We start from the raw sequence: 15,851 nt of genomic DNA on the forward strand, positions 1-15,851 counted from the left end.
AGCATTTACAGTCCAGATTTCTCTGTCAACTTTCCAGATTTTCTAGTTGAATTTCTCGTGAAAACCCTCTCAAAATGTCGCGATCTATATTGTGGGGATAGAAATCGGACCCCACGCAACACCCTTATTTGATTTATTTTTTTTTAAATTGGTTTTATTTTTTAAAAACTAATTTAAGTTCTTATATTTTTTATACATACATCATACATTTGATAAAATTAAAAATTAAAAAATTAAATGTAATATGTGATATGAAAATGATAAATAAATTTTTTTTTTTAAATATTTCTTCAGAAAAATGAAAAGGGAATTGATCTCGTGTTAAAATTTAAATATGCAAGATTGTTGGGGAATATTACGGCATTGATTGGGAAATTAATTTTGAGTCATATACATTGAATATGGGTTATTATATTGGAAAGATTGGAATAATTAAGTAATTAAATTAGATAAATAATTTGTATAATTCTATGATATTCCAGTCTTACATATAGATCGAAGAAAGTGAATAAATTTAAAATTTACGTAAAAAAAAAATGCAATATTTATACATAGACTATGTCTAGCCGTACTCATTAAATTCTTATGTATTTACTAAATATACAAACAAACTTGTGTTTTTTTAATGACATTTGCTTTGTTATTTCTTTTTCTTTTTTTAATTTGCTTTGTTATTTCATCATTAGTACTATTTTCTTTAAAATTTTCCTTTTATCGTAATATAGCGTTGTTAATTTTAATTAACGAATCTCTCACTCATTTGCTCTATAAATATCTAATAATTTAATAAACTGATTCGGATATTTTTCTCGGAATCAATTTAAAAGATGTATATCTTTACTCAGGAAAGAGTCTAAAATTATTGTATAATTACTGTTTTTTTAATAATATAATTACAATTGAATGCCCCAAATGTTGGGTATATTTTGGGTTCCAATATTGTAAATGATGGTTACGGCAGATCATTAATACAGTTAAAAAAGAGATTGATACAGTTTGATAACTAATTTATAGCTGGAAGGGAAATTTCTCCAGGCCTACCCCGAAAAGTCTCGGGGCCCGAGGTCTCAAGCTATGTTGGTCTTAAATACATCTCAACATATCTCAAATTAATAGATAATGAGATTTATTATTTTTTTAATTTTTTATAAAAAGTTAAACATATATCAATCTATTTCATATATATTTAAACACATATTAATTAGACTCACAAAATATTACTATTTACAAATCAGTTCAAATCATCTAAAATCACCTCAATATCCAAACGTAGCTACTTGAGCCCAACCCGACCCAACCTACTCCTGCAAGGAAGAATCAGGTCACGACAGACACGAGCGAGGCCCCGACCCCAACCACGTGTGAGGGGGGACTGTTGAATTGAATGCGGCGACATGGTATGTGAGTGAAAATCTCAACTATTAGGATATATGTGGAGACTGGTTTTGGAATTGAAAATCAAAAATAAAGTGTTTGCTTGATGTACGCTTAACAATGCACTTGAGCGAAGTTCACTCGACGTACGCTCGACATTGGACTCGAGCGAAGTTCAAACACAAGAGTTCGCTCGAGTCCTGCGCGACAATGAGCTTGAGCGAGACAAATCTTAGTATTTGCTCAACACTCCGCTCGAGCCAATGTTGATTTAGTCCTTCGTTTGAGGTGCGTTCGACGCTCCGCTTGAGCAAAAAATGCATATTCTGCCAATTAGGGTATTCAGCGTCGTTTGTTATATATTTTGTCATATTTGATTTGTTTTGTATGATTTTCAACATATTTTAAGAGAGAACAATTGTCAAGTGAGTGCATATTATGTAAGAGAGCAAAAAGTCCTAAAGAGTGTGATTTGAGATTGAATGATTGTAATCTCCTTTGATTAATAAAATTTATACAACTCTATGGACGTAGGTAATTTTCTAAACTACATATACTGTGCATCATGTGCTTGATTGTGATTGATTTTACTTTATTTGTCATTGTTAGTGTGTGTATTTTGAGAGATAACAATTGTCAAATGAGTGCATATTGTGTGAAAGAGCAAAAAGTCCTAGAGAGTGTGAGTTGAGATTGAGTGATTGTAATCTCCTCTGATTAATAAGATTTCTACAGTTCTGTGGACGTAGGCAATTTGTCGAACCACGTATATTGTGCGTCATATGCTTGATTGTGATTGCTTTTACTTTATTTGTCATCGTTTGTATGTGTTTTGCATAACATTTCATAACAACTAGTATCAGAGCCAATATAGGATCTGAAGGAGAATGATGGCTGGAGATAAAGTGAACTCACTCAGGATCGAGAAGTTCAACGACACTGATTTTAGGTACTGAAAAATGCAGATCGAGAACTATCTCTATGGGAAAAGGCTCCACCTTCCACTATTGGGAAAGAAACCGGAGAACATGGATGATGCTAAGTAGACCCTGTTAGATCAACAAGTTTTATGGCTTGTTCGACTGACCTTATCTAGAACAGTAGCACACAATGTTAGTAAGGAGAGAACCATAGTGGATCTCATGGCAACTTTGTCATGTATGTATGAAAACCCGTCGGCGAACAATAAGGTGCACTTGATGAATAAATCGTTCAATTTGAAAATATTGGAAGGTATGTCTGTAACTCAACACTTGAATGAATTCAATACGATCACAAATCAATTGTCTTCTGTAGAAATTGAGTTTGATGATAAGATCAAAACATTGATTATGTTGGCATCGCTGCCAAATAGTTGGGAGGTCATGAGGATGGCTGTGAGTAGTTCAGTCGGCAAGATGAAATTGAACTACAATGACATACATGACATGGTCCTTGTTGAAGAGGTACGCATGAGAGACTCGGGTGAGTTATTGGGTTCAAGATTTGCCCTGAATGTTGACAATTGGGACAGAGGACATGACATGTCAAACTCCAAGAGCAGAGGGCAGAGCAATACAAGATCTGGGTAGCAGATCACGTTTTGGAGTTGTGGTAAGTCAGGCCACATCAAGAAAAATTGCAGGAATCAAGAAAGTATTGAGGATGACGTGGTGAATGTAGCGGCAGATGAAGTTTATGATATCTTACTTCTTGCAGTGCACATCCCGATTGATAATTGGGTGTTGGATTCAAAGGCTTCATTCCATAGCACCTCACATCGAGAAATCATGTAGAATTATATTGCTGGGGATTTTGGAAAGATGTATGTGGCTAATGGAGGGGCACTAGATGTAGTGGGAATGGGTGATGTGCACATCACACTTCTAAACAGGAGTGTGTGGACTTTACAGCAAGTCAGACAAGTTCTAGATCTGAAGAAAAACCTAATCTCTATGGGACAACTTGATGACAATAGTTTTGCAGTAGCATTCTTTGGATGAGTTTAGAAGATCACTAAGGGTGAGCTAGACCTAGTGCATGATAAGAGATCTAACTCATTGTATTTAGAGGTAATATTAAGGGTGTCAAATCGTGTTAACGGGTCGTGTTCGTGTCGTATCAAAATATGTATATTATACTATATAGGTCAATCCTAACCTGACCCGTTAAGTTTATGGTGTCAAAATCTCAAACCCTAACACGACTCAATAACATAACGGGTCGTGTCGTGTCAACCCGTTTTGACCTATTTATGTAAATGGATTGAAACAAACTCAAAATTAACCTCTTTAATTTAGTTAAATTTAGCATAATTTTATATAGATGTTAAAATCACAATATCTATAAAAAATATAAAACTAACTACAAGTCTAAAATTACAATCTAAATAATAAAAATATCGAAATTAAAATCCCAACAATTTTATTTTTTAGGTATAAGGGTATAATTATAACTTTAACTTTCTTAACGGGTCATAACGGGTTATAACGGTTCATAACGGGTTGACCCGTTATCAACCCATTAAGCTATCGTGTCTTAACGGGTCAACCCGTTTTGACCCGAACCCATTAAGGGTAAATCCTAACCCACTTTTATCATGTCGTGTTCGTGTTGGGTTAATGGGTCGTGTCACATATTAACACCCATAAGTAATATGGACATCCCTCTAGCCGCCCTTTCTTCCACCCTCGCAAGTCCAAGAGCGCCGTCGTTACATGGTGGCTACAAAACAAGCATTAACAATAGCATTTATAAATATTATTCACAATAATTTAGATTTTAATATTAGAATAATTATAGTTGAAGGCTTTTATATTACATATCATAATTTGATTTAAAATATTTTAATATTATAACTTTTTTCATAACGTAAGAGCAAGGAAAAAAGTTTGATTTACGAGAGAGCAATTTTCATTGAAAATTACAAACACATGACGGAAACTCATGTTTAGACACAACAAGATTAAGGGCTTGTTTGATTAGACAGATGAGATGATATGATATGAGATAAAATATAAAAATTAAATAAAATATTGTTATAATATAATTTTTATTTGAAAATTTAAATTATTTATTATATTTTATATGTAAATCTAAGAAAATTGTAATGATTATATGAAACATTTTATCTTGATAACCAAACCAGACCCCAAATTTCAAAATTTTGGTCGATATGAGGTTGCGTGTGCAACGTGTTACATAACATGACCCAATTATGAATCACACTAATATATATTCCATGATGCAGTGATTTTAATTAATTAATTAAATTGTTTAGTTTTTTCACTACCCAATGCTAACTGTTGCATCCATATATATAGCTATTTATATTCATATAACCAAACCAATCATGATGACGACCCAATTGAACTTGATTCGATTCAATGCCACTACTAATCATGACTATCATTTTAAAATAAAATAATTTATATATATATATATATATATATATTATACACACTTGAATATTAGAAAATGATTTATCCAGTTTACCTATAATATCGTACGCTCTTAATTAAATATGAAGGGGTACAATTTCTTCAAAATTTATATATATATATTTTTTAGATTCCAACTCATTTTTCCTAACTTATTTAAAAACTATTTATATATATATATATAAACCATTACCTTTATTTTATGCTATTAAAATGCGTAATTATTATTTTACAATTAAACTCGTATCTTTTGGCCGTAGGAATTAAATAAGCTGTATAAATGCTAAATAATTCTCAGAAAATGTGAAAAAATTTGATATCTACTATTATTGTCCACTAAATTAGTTTCTTTTATTACTGTTGCATTGAATACTATATATATATATAGAACCGTGGTCCTTGCAAGATTGATCAAAATCTCCAATTAATTTTTAAGTTCTCACACATCAATCAACCACCCAAACGAATTAAGAAAAGGCACAAAAATATAAAAGGAGCTACTACCTAATCAATGGCATCCATAATAATCATGATTCATGCATCTTTCCTCGTTCTCCTTAATTAACTATATATATAATATATGTGGATCCAGATGATTCATGCAGCATGCATGCTATCTATATCTAATATTGTTCGTATACTACTTGTTTTATATATGCATTAATATACGTACATGCTTGATTAGGAATCTTCTCATTATTATAAGTTCTTGAAAACAACAAACCCTAAAAATTGATGCTAATATTTCATCTATTTTAGAGTAATATTATATACCATACTCTTATCTTATGTTTTTTTATCATATTAAATAGTATGTAGTATATTCATCACTATTAGATAATAAAAAAATATATAATAAATAATTATTTAATAATAATAAATATGTCACATTTTATTTAACGAGACGAGAGTTAAATTATAGTATAATATATAGGATTTTCTTTTTATCTATCTCGAGAGCCGGTGAAGAAGACCACCACTGACCACGTACGTACGTCACTCGGCAAGATACGTACGTACAAATATAGGGGGCCGGGAGTTTTTGTTTTTTTCATTTTGGTTATAAGGAGTAGTTTTTGAGTAGAATGTATAATCAATTATTATAATTAGCTGGTTCATGCATGCATGCGTACTAGCTGCTACTTGCATGCATGGAACGTACGTACAAATATAAAGGGATGATTGGCTTTCGTTTATACAGAGATCAACTTAATTAATTTTTAATATTTAAATAAAAAACAAAAACAATAATAATGAGTTACTTAAACTAATCATAAAAAAATTTATTTAATTATTTAATTTATATTCTACAGTATAAAGATGCATGCATGGATTTTTTTATGCTTAAGAGAATAAATAATTATGACAATACGGAGATCAGATATAGACTCGTGAGATCACGATATATAATTCATGTGGTGACAATATTTATTACAAAAAATAAATTATACATATAATAAGTTCAATCATATTGCATGTATATATATAATTAGTTTTTCGAAGCAAGCAGACTGGGGGGGGAAAAAAAAATTCACGTCCGACGTTCCTATCTTAAGCTCCAACGAGTCCAAGGCTAGCTAGTACTAGTATATATATATACATAGTTGCGTGATAATTATGTTATGCATGATATCTCTTTCAGTACTCATAGTCTCATATATACATTTCTTCTTTGCACATTTTTTTTCATGCACTTTAATTTTCATGGACATACTTCATTTCTATGTAACATGAATCACACTAAATTAATAAATTGACGTAATTTTATAAGATCTGTTATATTTATTTTACAATAAAAATAATTAAACAATCTGACATACTATATCAAGTCATATCAATTTATAGTCTATTTTTATATAATCTTTTTATGATTAATATATATATATATATTGAACGCAAAAAAAAGTTAAAAAACCACTTTCTAATTTATAACCTAGGCCATATATTGGCTTGGTCCGAATCCGCCCAATCAAGTTCATCCAAGCGCACGAATGTTGCGCAGTTCCATTCATTTTAATGAAGCACATAGATATGCATATAAATTCTAAGAGATATATGGAATGATGCTTTAGCCACAAAATAGTTTTTATAAAATTAAATTTATAAATTAACGTAATTTAATATTATATGTTAGATTGTAAAGTAAATTTAATGGATTACAAAATATCAAATCAGTTATAAGTTTATTTTGTAAAAAAAAATTATGATTGTAGCACTTCTACTTATAATATAAATAAAAGATGATCTTTAAGAAGATTACGTTCTTAAGTTAAGGTGTCAACTATGGATCATGTCGCCGGGCGAAGAATATTCCGGGGAGGGGGCCGGAGGGGGGACTGAGTCTGAGATGTCTGCCGGGTCAAAAACCTAGCTAGCTAGCTAGGTACTGTAATATATTCTGCATGTATGTAAAAAAAGGTATGGTGTAGGTGGGTGGTCCGGTTCTGCAGGTTCCATACTAAAAGCATTGATGGATTTGCAGATAGATAGCTGGGGCTCATTTTCTGCTGCAACGTCCTTTCTGCCATTTATTCTTCTCCCGGCCCCTAGCTTGATTGATTCTCACCGCGAGATATATAGTTATACAAAAAATTTACACAATTTTTTATTATTTACATAATTTTTACTTATCATATTTTTTTAAATTTTTATCATTTTTTGATTTTATTAAATATTTAATATATAAATAAAAAATAAAAAAATTGAATTAATTTTAAAAAATAAACTCAAAAAAAATCTTACAAACAATATTAAAAAATTTTAAAATTTTTAAAAAAATATAATATATAGAAATTAAAAAGTTGTGTAGCATTACTCATAATTATATACATTCATAAATTTGTTTTAGCAATTAATTAAGTAAGATAATTGTTATAAATTAGTGAAAAAATGGAGAATTAAGTCGTGTTTTAATTATTTAGGATATGTCATAATTCTAGGTATATAAATATATATATATTTATATATATCTCCATCCAGCTTGATGATGTTTTGATCAGAAGGAATTTTCCAGAGAGTTTTTAATTAAGATATTTTATAACATCTTTTAAACATCAATTATTACTCTCCAAAGTAAATGATTACTACTTTTGGTTCCAACATCGACCCTTTTACGTCATAAGATCGATCAGTTAATTGTTGTTTGATCTGGTTGGCAACAAAAGTTATTAATTACCCGTTTCTCTGATGAATAAGATCAGGTATTGAATGTTAATTTGGAATTAGCGGCCAGTAATTTAATTAGCAGAGTATGTCAGTATTCTTTAATATATGAAAAAAATTACTTTACCTCCTAGAGTATACCGTTTTACTTGACCGTTCCGTAAAAAGTTTTAATTTTTTTTACTTATTCATTAAGAAAATAATTTTAAATGTATTGATATATTTTTTTAAAAAATATTTAAATATATTAAAAAATATAAATAAATAAAAAACTCAAAACAAAATACAGTCAAGTAGAATAGGCTACTCTGGGCGACAGAGTAGCCCGACTCTTAATTTATATCTAATATCATTATATCATTAGGATCATGACATGCTACTAAAATTTATCATTTCCTGTCTCATTTTTATTCTATCATTTAATTACCAAAAAAAAAAAACCTAACATTTATGATAAGTTATTTACGATAAGAATAACCATATATTTATGATAAGAATAGACTGATCATTTTGATAAAAAATAATTATTTTCATAAAAAAAAATAATTGGATACGAATAAACATTTGTATTTTTCTTGTAGTACTTTCTTCTTCTTTTTTCATTTTTTTTATATTTTTAGTGACAAGGGGTACTATTGGGGTGACTCTATTACATGCACGTCGTGTAAATCTCTGATCCCATTTACCTAAACAAATAAATTATATAGAATTATTTATCTTGGTTAATTCTTATTTACTGATTATATATACCTCTAGGTTATATATATGTATATAAATTAAAATCCTGAAGTGGTGCCTATCAAACATATTGGATTAATTTTAGAGTTTTGTTATTCATCGATCATTTATACACATCACACTTATTTTTATTTATTTTTTTAAAAATTATCTTTGGTTTTATACTTTCTAAACTAATTGAATTTCTCTACTCATCATCTATATACCACATATTTAGTAAAAGAAAAAAAATTAAAAAAATATATATAATGTGTAATTTGAAAATGATGAATAAATTTTTTCTTAATTTACTACAAGAAACAGTCATAAAATCACCATAAAAAGTCTTATTTCTTGTAGTGATTTTACGAGTAACCTAAGTACCCTAATTCGCAGGTACGTCTGATACCTTTACATGCATGAGCATGGATAAAAGAGAAGCTTGCAGCTAGCTGATAAGTCATGATCAATTAATTTATAACCTTGCCTCCCACAGTACTCCCAATAAAGAGGTGGCCAATGCGATTTTCTTCATGCATACGTACGTACATAGTTATAATGTTCTTTAGACTTTAGAGTATTTGATCGATGCATCGATCGTCCCTGGCATGGCATGGCATAGCATGTCTTGTCAACCTGCTTACAACTTGCTTTTCATTAGTTGTCTGAGGATGCTAGCTAACACAGCTAAACGGCCAGAGTGTTATCTTCAATTGCAAAGCTAGCCCTCTTTCTCTCATGCATTGTGTAGGGTATCCGAGGTCCAAAAACCTAAAAGCTTAGAGACATTCATTATAACAAAAGGAATGTCGGTCCAATACCACTAACAACATGATCTATATTATATGGGTCCCGGCCATGCAACTCCCCGCCATTTATATGGCACAATAATTATATGCTCCTATTCTAATTAGAATCTTTACTTCGCAGTACCTCATGCTATATTTTGGATCTTTCACATTGTCTGTTTTAGAACTAGCGAGGTTATAAGTAGATTTCAAATACACACTCCAATACCAACGACTCTTTCGTTTACTAGGGTTGTGATTTATAGTAAGATTGTATATAGAGAAATGTTTGAGTTACATAAGAATTTTACGAAAGTAAATGTATGTCAGATTATAAAATTATTTTTATTATAAAGTAGATAGGGTATGTTTGGATAGTGAGAACTGTTGAAAAGTGTTGAGAATGTTTGTGAATAGTAGTGAAAAAGAAATGAAAAAGTAATAATAAAATATTGAATAGTAGTAAAAAGTAGGTAAAAAGTAATGAATAGTAGAAAAGTATGTAAAAAGTAATAATAAAGTAAAGAATAGTAATGAGAGCACCTCACTTGCCAAACATAGCCTAAAATGTATCACATAAAAACATATCAGTTTGTAAGTTTATTTTTATAAAATATTTTTGTAGATGTAGAACTTTCTCTAATCTCTAGCAAAAGGACCATTCGATATTTCGTTATCTGATGATTAATGTTTCGAAAACTAATCATGCTACTGCGTAAAAAATGATTAAAAGCCAGTTCAATATGCGTGCTTTTTTTAACACATTGATGATCTTGATGTTCATTTGTTAGTCAACATTGAGAATTATAAGGTCTATCTGGCCTGGGGCACTTAACTGCTTAGCATTCCATTTTCTGTTTGTGGGTATGTGTCAGACAAAGGGGGAGATTGAAATGACCAACAAGCGATCATTTAAGACGCAAAGTTAAACCCCATTATTCTCAGCATCACAAACCCTTTCATCTTCAGTCGCGAAGCTTATAATTCTGTCTCCTATGGGCAGCACACGCTTCATCATAGCTGTTGAGAACAAAGGTCAACGGCAAAATCGCTGAAAAACTTTTTCCAATCTCTTTTTCTGCTAAAAAGTCATGTAAGTGGAGGATTAAATCCAATGTAAGATTTATGCTGCTCATTAATGTCTCTCTGCTAGCTGAATGAATCTGATCATCAACTGCTGAAACTTAGTGACAATATCAATCAAGTAATAAGAGGTCCTACCTATATATGATGATTGAAAGAACAAGAAAGATCCGCTCAAACATGCACATTAATTATAGTCGTGACATAGTGAAATGCAGCTAAATAAGCTTTATTCTCTGGCACAAAACATGCTTTGCCCTGTGAAAAAAGGGCAACGGGACCAATTTAATGGATATCGGACAGAAACTATCAATGAGAACTATCATGGCATGTTCTCTTTCTACTAGTACTCTCAGTGGCGCATGTGATTATAATTCAACTTTGCAAGTTTTTGACTAGTGATAAAGGGAATTTCAGATCTCTTTTCATACCTCGGGAATCATAATAATAATAACAATAATATTATTATTGAATATAATGTAGTAATTCGGAAAAGTTGTTCTCTTTTTCTTTTTACAAGGAGCTAGCTAGCTAGCTAGCTTTCTTTCAATCCAAACACAGGCATTATAAATAACGTCGTTGTAGCTAGTTGTCGAATTCCTTTAGTTAAGTCCATGAAGTTCTTTTCTTCTTCCTTCGCTTCGTCGTAGTAAAAAAATAATGATAAAATATTAAATAACAGTAAATAATAATAAATAATAAATAGTCATAACTGAGAATATCTCAGTACCGAAACTAGACCTTACATCTAATTTTGCAAGCACATCATGCTGAAAAAGGCCTAATTTCTTGTTAGTGTTGGTTCCAAATTAACCAAATGACCTAGCTGGATCTGAATTAATATGAGGATACCCTTTCAAAGAGTGATCAAAGGAGAGCCTATAAATGATTGCTGTCAGGTTTAATTGTGGCATTCGACAAAAGATTTCCTCAAATAACTTGGCCGTCATAATTATAATGTAGTATTAGTTTGACATGTTGGTCTCTTGGTTTCAACCTTTACAGCCGAAAACTCTCTGATCTTTATTAATCTTTATCATTAATACAATGAAAAATGAAATGGGTTCCTGCTAGCTAGCTTGTAGATTAATTAATAAATAATGTCTTGGGCTTATTTCTGTTGGGAAAAGTTTGCAAGGAATCTCACACTTTTATGGAGAGCATGCAAAAGCTGACAGTGCAATTGAGCTGCCACATAAGCTTTATACTGCCCAATAAAAGACTAGCATAAATGCTGATCTCACGGGACCTTCCCCATGCATGTTACCATGATCAGTACCCGGCCTAGAAAAAAGGGGAAGCAGCAGGATTAACATATGTACATATAGCCTGATCTGATCATACCCAATAGAAGATCATTGGCAATTTTTGAAGGTCTAAATCCCCCCTCCACAAAGCAAACACGAAGAATAGATTGCATGCTTCACTTTATATGATTACAACCGGAAATGCACACAATGTGCATGTTAAATGGCCGCTGTGCACTGCAAATACATTAGGCCAATAGAAATAACCAAGAATTTTTCAATCGAAAACATTTCTTACTGGGGACCGAATAATAGAAGTGATCAACATCGATATTCATCAGGAAAAAGCAAAACACGTTAAACTTGGAGCTATAAACCACTAATGATCCAATAATCATGCTATTTCGATCTCCTTTGTATTCCAGAAGGTACTGGTCTACTCCGCAAGCAGGGACGCAGGCAGGCCAGGCCCCCACCCAACTTTTCTAGGCTCCCTCACCAATGCATGTGGGCCCCACCCCCTCGGAAACATACCCCCACAAAAAAAAAAAAGTCTTTATCCTACACTACTACACCTCCGACAATGATTTTCCGACCTCGGCGTACTGTCCCATGCGTCCAGAGAATGTCTTCCCTCTATGTCTTGGGTCGACACCTGCATGCATATATAATAAGCAATGATTCTATGCGATCACTCCCTCCCAAAACTCTATGCGCAGCTTTATATGTATTCTCGACTCATAAAAAATTGGAGCATTATTAGGATGCGAGCTACTTTCCTAGTTTCGTCGGTTCCATGCTAGCTACTTCAACAGAGGGGTTATACTAGCCATTAACCAACATTAGATAAGTTCTACATCTTAGTTACTTCTTGATCATAGCATTATTAAAAAAGAAAATAGCGTATATATTATATATAATGTTAGGTATCATAATTCTTTATATACCCGGTTCACGAGAGAGGTTTTCCTATTATTCGCCGTTAGATGCAATCGGTAATGGAATAAGAGGAACAGCCAATGGGGCACCTATTTGCATTTTTTTATTTTGATGAGTGCTATAACTATAAAAAAAGATTTTATAAAAATAAACACACAAATTGACATAATTTTATATAGTGTATTAGATTGTATTATATCTACTTTACAATTTAACGCGTACTATATGAAATCACGTCAATTTGTGATTACTTTTATGAGTTTACAAAGAGGCCAATCTTGGTGCAATGGATTCCACCTCCTTTTGGGACCCTCAAATTAAATATTGATAGTGCTTTCAAAGGCAATCTTGATCCTTCTGGTTGTGGTGGTATCCTTAAGTCTTCTAATTGCTCCATTATTACTGTTTTTTTTTTTTTTTGGTACTAATACTCTTGCAAAATTATCAGCTCTGAAATTTGGTTTTGTTGTGTGCTATCAGTTAAGTATTTCTGAACTCATTGTTGAATCGTATTCCCTCCTTGTTGTGAATTGGTTTAATACTGAAACCAACCCCTGAAAATATTTTGATATTTGGGATGATATTTGTAGTTCAAGCATCATTTTTCTTTTAGTCTCAAGCATGTTTACAGAGAGGGTAATGCTTTAGCGGATAACCTCGTCTTATTTGGAGCCCTGGGCAACACGGTAAGTTTCTCTTCTCTAGCTCAATTGCCTGAGCATATGCTTGATTTGCATGCTCTAAATCATGCAGGTGCTCCTAGCTTTTGACATTGACTCTAGTTCTTTATTCCTTTATGGACCATTTGTAATCTTCTATTATTAATTTTCTTGTTTCATTTTCTTTAGAGGACTACTAGAGACACAAAACGATCACACACATTGATGTGATACATTGTCCGTGTGCCACGTGTCCTCTTTTTTTTTTCCTCTCTTTTTCCCCATTCTCCCCGAAATCTCTTCTCTTTTTTTTTCTTCTTCTTCTTCTTCTTCTTTTTTTTTTTTTCCCTTCCCTCTCCCCTTCTCCCCGAGCCTCTCCCCTCCTCTCCATTTCCCTTCTCCACGTGCCGTCACCGCAGTCGCCTCTAACCAAAGTCACCGCCGAAGCTTCCCACCCTCGCCGACGTCGTTGCCATATCCCTCACCTTCCTTCACTCGTTGACGTCGCCCTTCACCGTCGCCGTGCATGGTGTGGTTTCCTTGCACACATGGCCACTGCTCACAACCCCAATGGATGGGGATCGTCTTTGCGAAGCCAGAAATAACTAGCAATCCAAATGGTGATCGCCAGCGATTCAACTAGTCTAGGTGCACCTTGACGTGCATGGCGTAATTTCCTTGCGCACTGTGTGGAGCGCACATGGCCACTGTTCACAACCCCGATGGACGGGGTTCGTGGTTGCGAAGCCAAAAACCGCCGGTCGTCCAATTGGTGATCGCCGTCGGTCCAAGTCATGTTTTCATTTTCTTTAAGAGCTTGGTTTTGAGATTTTATTGTAACCTCAGGCTCCCTTTGTATACGATATTCATCCTCTATAAATTATAGTTATCAATAAAATTGAAGTACTGTAATCTTTATAAAAATATATATATTTCTTTTTTATTTTATTTTCATCACATTATATAAATATAATCTATTTTATTACTTTTGGATTATCTTTTATTGTATAAAAATTAATTTCAAGAATTAGTAACTAATATCACCTCGTTATTGTTTGACAGTTTGTAGACAACATTAAACTTTGATTGGGGGAAAAAAAGACAACATTAAACTTTTAAACATTAATGTAAGATGTACCTCGCACACAAAAAATCGTGTGGACCATATTGTGCGATGGTTGCGCGAGAACCAAGAAGCCCGAATCGTTCGCTTGTGGTGCGAAACGTCGCTAATCCTCGACGTTGATTCACGTGTCAATCAGACGATGGCGGTGATTTTTAGGGCTGACTGCCGGTGATAGAGAAGGCAGCAAAGCCGGACGGTTCAGATGCTTTTGTTTCTTCTTCTTCTTCTCACTTCACTCTCTGTCTACGACCGAGTCGTGGGGGACCACCTGATGCGATGTGGGTTGTCATTGGGTCTGGTGCTGCCACGTCATCCTCATTTTTTTCGTGGAACGATAATTGTGTCAGGGACCACGTCATCACTGTCCACTCTCTATTGTTGTTCTTTTGTTGCTTAGCTTTCCCTAGATTGATATTTTTTTATTGAGAAATTTTATTTGCAGTCTCCACTTAGGGACTGCATGTGCAGGCCCTTTATTAAATGAGAAAAATCATCATTTCAGGAGGGATAGTTTTGTAATTTTTAAAAAAATTAAAGATAAAATTGCCTAGGCTTGTATTGCAGTCCCTAAATGGGAACTGTATCTAGCATTGCTCTTTTTTATTTGAAGTTTGTAAAATCAAATATCTAAAAATTTAAGAAATTATATAAAATTGATATATTAAGATTAATAGCTTAAAACTCGATTGTATATAAAATCTGATTCGAGATTTTTAAAACTTTAGACTTTAATTCTATGACCTATATGAGATTTGAGAAAGATAATTATAGTGTATGGATTTTTGTTCTTGTTAGTCCCTTCATCAATATTAAACATATGTACTTATGTGCAAATCTTAGTTATATAAGCAACATAAAAATAATTATATAAATTAATGTGACTTGATATAAAGTGTTTTTTATTATAAAATGAATCTAGTATATCACATCAAATAACGTCAGTTTATAAATTTATTTTTATAAAATACTAATCTAACACTTCTCTTTATTAATTCATTATTTGTGATATCCCGATCTAAAAATATAATCCCAAAAAATCGTTTTCTTTGGATAATATTCACACTATGAGTTTGCTAGATTTACCTTCGTTCTGGTTCAAAAGGTTATATCATTCTCAACTACATGGTGGAGGAATACAAAGTACAAATGTGGCTAACAAAAATATAGGAAAGCTATTCCATTTAAAATACAAAATATTAATTAAGGCATCTACACCACATATCATTATACAATTTCATTTGAAAGATAAATTTTAAATTTTAAACTTTATAAATCAAATTTTATTATTTAAATAATGTGAATGATGCGTAGTATATAAGCCTTAAAATAACATTACT

Source organism: Juglans regia, chromosome 9, assembly GCF_001411555.2.
Source record: "Juglans regia cultivar Chandler chromosome 9, Walnut 2.0, whole genome shotgun sequence".
NCBI lineage: Eukaryota > Viridiplantae > Streptophyta > Magnoliopsida > Fagales > Juglandaceae > Juglans > Juglans regia.